We start from the raw sequence: 6,000 nt of genomic DNA on the forward strand, positions 1-6,000 counted from the left end.
CGAATCTAATGTGATCTAGTGGTTGGACGTTAAAGCCTGAGTGGCAGAGTCGGCTCAGAGTTGATTAGTAATAGTTGTAAAGCCCTGTAAGGCAAGTACATCTAAACCTTTTTCGAGATATAATGCAAATATTTCTAAAAAAAATTCGTAACATATTGTTAAGTATTCAAAATAGCTCTAATTTATATTATAAATACTTTGAATCCTTCAGCCTTGAACCTGAGCCACATCAGTTGATCTTTAAGCCATAAGCCTTATTTTTTTTGTAAACCATCCTTTGTTGATTTTCAAATACCCAACCACACAAATATGATATTACTCCTCAAATGTATAACTACCAACCACCAAACACTGGAAGAGAATTGTTTTATAACACAGAAACTTTTATACCCCAACCATTCTTTATAACATCAAAGAACTATACCTTGAAAAATCATTATTTGTCTAATACTTGATCCTTTTACAGGCTGAAAACCGTTTCTCATACATACCCTGATATAACCTTATGATACCCATGAATTTCATTACATTTTTATTCAAGTATTTAATCATTATTGATAATGATCTTGTTTTATTGAAGTATATTGTTTATCATGCTGAACTGTTTTAGAATTGGATAGTTTTTTATCTAGACCAGATTCGTAGTCGAATTAGGCCAATGTGTGCCTTGGATCCAGTTCGTAGAGCAGAGCTATGTGCTTTGCTCGGGGTTTGTGCGTGACTGATCAGCAGCCTAACCTTGGTTTTAAAACTTAAAATGAATATCCAATTCTAACGATTGTTTAACAATAAACTTGATTTTTTGAATCATTCCATTTGAACATTGTTTAACCTCAGTTATCACTGTTATAACTTGCTGAGCTAGTTAGCTCACTCTTGCGATTCTTTTATGTATTCTACAGTTAAAAAGGATATGGATGATAGTGAATTTCCTTAGTCTAAAGTGCGAGCTAGGATTCCAGATTGAGTTGGATCGAGCTAGCAGGAGCTTACTATGGTAGTGAGATTGTAAGATTATAAGAATAATTTCATTATCAGTTGTAAGTTAAATTAGTTGGGAATCGGTACATTGTAATAAAAGTTAAGATTGTGGCTTGTTTTCATACTATAACCTGTCGCGATCCATGGTTGTGTAAAGCAGGATCATTGCAAATAATATTTCTTATACAGGTTTATATTTTGTGTATATGTTGTGGACCCCAAACTTCTGACCCGGGTTTGGAGGGCGCCACACATGTTGTTAAGTTCTATAAACTAAACACAAATCTTATTAGACATGACATCTCAAATATATCTAACAATCTCCCCCAACTTGTAAATTATGAAAAATATACAAGTTAATAGATTTGATGATGTCAAAAACATTTTAAGTACAAATGCAATGAGAGTTTAATAAGACAATTAATTACAACTTACAATCCTTGTAGCTTTTACCAATCTCACTGAGTCAATCTGAATCCAAAGTGATTCTTAACAAAGTTTGATATAAGCTTTTCTTCTTTATTCCTCAAGACTTGAGATAGTGTAGCTTTGACTTGCTTCAATTCTTCATTCTGACTTCCAATATGGTAGACTGCAGTCCTTAGTTCAGAGATATGGTTCCTTTCCAAACCATCAACAAGTCTAATTACCCTTGGATGAGAAGAGTCATTATTGTAGTACAGACATTTCTCTTTCAAAATGACTTCAAGTTTAGCAGAATCCTTCTTCAGTGGAATTTCACTTCCATCATCTTCAACTATGTTTGGAATGAATTATGTAACCCTTGAAGCAGAAATTCTTGCTTTATCTTTTATGGTCTTCAATATGAAATTTGACCATCTCCTGGTAATATCAGACTTTATCTCTAAAAGATAATGAAAGAATTGAAGTTATTTCAGAGATTCGTTCAGCACATCTGATTCTGACATTTGATATGTCCTTCCATCTTCAAGAAATAGAATAAAATTTTCTTTAACATTATGCTTGTCATGAGCATCCAGTACCACTTGAACAGATATGACCTTATCAAGGTGTTTCTGTGTAACATCTTCAAGGGGTTTGTCAGTTAATAAATATGGATCTCTAGTAGCAACTTCAACTCCTGTTTTGATCTTAGCATAATCAGAACCTAGCTCTGCTCTATCTCTTGGTTCTCTAGCATTTAACCCAATAATCATGAAATCAGACAGCAATTGGCTTTTCTTTGGATCTGATGGTTTGATATTTTTCCATAGAAGTTCTTTTTATCAGCAACTTTCATCTTGTCTACATCAACTTGAGCTATGTCAGAGGTTAATGTCTTGATGACTTTATCAGAACTTGATGTTTCTTTTATAGCTTGCTATTCTTCACTCTGAACAACTTGAGCTTTGTCAGAGGTTGTCTTAAATTCTTCAGTAATCTTTCTTTTTTTCACAGTATGAACAGATTCATCTTCAACAAGGGTATCATCATGAACATGAACCATTTTGCATACTGGTTTCATTAGGATTTGAGGAATTTTCATCTCCTGTGGCTTTATTGGTTCATCAAGTTTTCCCTTTCCGTTATCTTTGGGATCAATCTCAGTTTGTGATTCAGTCTTGGGCTTAGATGCCTCAGATATTGATTTTTCCTTGATCATAATGCCTTTTTCTTTAGGCCTTGGAGGTTTCTTTGCAACAGAAGCTTTTGACTTTAGATTTGTCTTCTCAGCTTTAAATCTAGCTTCTTCCTCCTTGAGATTTTCTAAATCCATTCCAGGATTATGTTTCAGAAATAATCTTCTAGCAATTTCTTCATCAAGTGTCTGAATCTTGGGATCCTTGTAGTTGACAATAGTCTCCTTTCCCTTGAGCTTCAGAGTTTGCAAAAACTTTTGAGAGTCTTTACTTCCTCCTTGAATCAAAACATCAGAACTTGATATCAGATTTTGATTATTAGCACTTGCTATCAGATTTTGAGTTTGAGCAGCTTCAGAACTTGTCTTCTTTTGAATAGAAGATTTGCTTGCATCAGAAATTAGTTTCCTAGAAGAAACCTTGCTGCTTTGCCCTTGACCTTGACCCTTTTTAGGGTTTCCCTGGTCATCTTCATTATTATCCCTTTTCTTCAGTATCGGACTGGTTGAGCATTTGGACTTAACTACCTTCTCCCTCTTTTTGGCATCATCAGGTAGTAGGAGAGAGAAAAGAAGTTCTACTGAAGATTGAATATCATCCAATTGAGCTTTTTAAAAGCTTGATTCTGCAGGACCTCTGTAATTTGGGCCTGTTGCTTCTCCTGAATCTTCTCAATTGCGTCAACTTTTTCAGAAATAGGTCTGATAAACCTCTTTTTATCAAGCTTGGTCTCCATATCCATCTTTTCAGCTTTTTCCAGAAGTTTGTCAACCTTTTCATGAGTTGTAGAGTGTTGACCTTGAAGAGTCTTGACACTTAGAGCTGTGACTTTGAGTTGAGTCTTGAAATCAGAATCTGTCATCAGCTCATCAGCTTTAGCAATATGCTCTGTCAGAACTTTAGAGCTTGGAATGAAATCAGATTCATTCCACTTCTTGGTCCACTCAACAACTCTGTGAGTTTCTTTTGAAGGATCAGGAGCATCCTTTTCAACAAATTTCTCAATGAGTGCCTCCTTTCCAAGAATAGGAGCTGGAGTATCTACTGAAACACTGTCTCCAGAATTTGAAGAAGACTCATTATCCTCTGACAACACAAGAGTGTGTGAGGCTATAGGAGATTCTGGAACAACTTCATCTAAATTCTGATTATTAGAATTTATCTCCAGAATTGGTGTAGATGGTATCTCAGCCTGTAAGATTGGAGAATTAACTGTAGATGGCTGAGCTGATGATGGAGCTTCCAGATAAAGAACAGTTGGAATGTGCAGCCTATGGATGTCAATTTCAGGATTAATCCTGAATCTTCAACTGTAACATTGTCATGAAGAGGAGAGACAGGAGGTGAGATCACTGTATCCTGAACAGTGTCTTCGGCTTGAGCTGAAGGTGGAAAAGCTTCAATTGTGATTGAATTTGAGAACAGAGATTCCTGATCCCCATCCTCAGCTTCTTAAGTATCCTCTGATGGAGGCTTAGCCATATTCCTTCTTGCTCTCATTTTCTTTAATCTCCTAGATAGTGAAGGAGTTGCTTGAGCATCATCAGAACTTACAGTTCTTTTGCTCTTCAAATTATCAGAATCCTCAGCTTCAGTCTTTTTCTGATGGGTTGACCCTTCAGCTTCTTTTATCACAGGTTCTGATGCATGAACCTGTGCTTCTTCTTCATCTGATTCATCCCTTAGAATCATCCTTCTTCTCCTTGGTGGAGATTTAGGAACAGATTTTGTTCTAGAAGGTTTGGATATTGATGCTATAGCAGATGGTTATTGTTTGGATTGAGCAGGTTGGAAGTATGTTCTGATGGTAGTTGAGTTGGTTGAGGTTGAGAAGTGGTAGGTTGTGTAGGTGCTGATAGAGGTTGGGATGGTTGGACATCATGATATAAGGTAGTATAGGTGTTTGGGTCAGAGTTTACTAAGACCTGTTTGACTGACTGTGGAATTGGAGGGGTCTTAGTATAACCTTCTTATTATCAGTGGATAATAAGTCAGTAAAAGCTCTTTTAGCAAGTCTAAATGGTGGAATTGACTCACTAAAATTCCGCGGTGCATCAGGACAACAGAAAATGTATAAAAGCTGACAGAATCTAGCAAAATAAACTGTATTTCTATCTTCTGTCATCCTATCACCTATGAAACCTAGTACAACACTAGCATAATCAAAATGAGATTGAGTAATTAGAGCATACCCAATTTGCTGACTAAGGATTGGAATTGCATCAAAGTTTGAACATTTATATGCAAAAGTTCTGGTGATGCAGTCAAAGAAGAAATTCCACTCTTTCCTTATGTATGGCCTCTTCAGTTGTCCCACCTTGGACAATGATTTTTCGTAACCCAGATTGGCCATCATCTGTTGAAGAGTTGGCTCCTCAACTGCTGAACTGTAGACAAAGTTTTCTGGAGGATGTAAAGCCTGTCAAACAGTTGATAAGGTAACCAAGTGTTCATCTTTCCCTGTTGTAAATATGATACTTGGGGACCCACCTTGTCCACCATCATCATAAACACCACTCCTCCAAAACTCCAGTACCTGCGTTCCTGAAAGTGATTGAGGTTGGGTCAATGCATACCCAATCTCACTGTTAGCATGAAAGTCCTGAATGAAGTGAAGATCTGATGGGGCTTCGTCCTTGCTAAGAATGGCCATGTAATTGTTATGGAAAAACTTAGCTCCATTAAAAATGATGTCCTTTGGTGCCATTTCTGTAAAAAAATAAGTGAGAAAATAGAGTGTACATAAGGTGTTTGATAAAAGGCCTGTAAGAAAATAGCTTCAGAGAATATTAGAGAGAGAGAGAATAATAGAGATAAGAAAAGAATTAGAAAGTAGGTAAAAGATTGTAAAATCTTTTAACTCCCATATATATACTCTCTCTACTCAACAGCTCTTTTTGGAAGTAAAAGAGACACTTTATACCTGTCAGCCAGTAAATAGTTAAAGCAGTAGTTGGTGGGCACGAGAAATAAGCAGTAATTATTGTGCACATGCAGTTTTTCAAGGCAAACACATTTCCCACTAACCAAATGATTATGACTGTTCTATCTCACTTAAATATATTCTGATAAAATATGACCGTTACAGTATTTACCATAAATAAGTCAAGTATATAAATAATGCCACGTAAGCATCAGAGTTTCCATCAGGATTTGCATCAGAACTTGACTATTATCAGAATTTAATGGTCATCAGAATATGGCTTCTGTACTCAAAAAGTGAATGTCTGTTTATGTGATTCTTCATATAAATACTGACTTGTTTCTTCAGAGTTTAATCATAAGAACTTTCATCAGAACTTGTCCTCAGAATTTATGCAAATGACACTTAACTGTTTGTCTGAAACAACTTAATCACCACAGTTATTTTCATCATTCATATGGAGTGAGAGTGTGTGCATTAGCAAAATATCAGATA

This window comes from Apium graveolens, chromosome 11 (assembly GCF_009905375.1).
Source record: "Apium graveolens cultivar Ventura chromosome 11, ASM990537v1, whole genome shotgun sequence".
Taxonomy (NCBI): Eukaryota; Viridiplantae; Streptophyta; class Magnoliopsida; order Apiales; family Apiaceae; genus Apium; species Apium graveolens.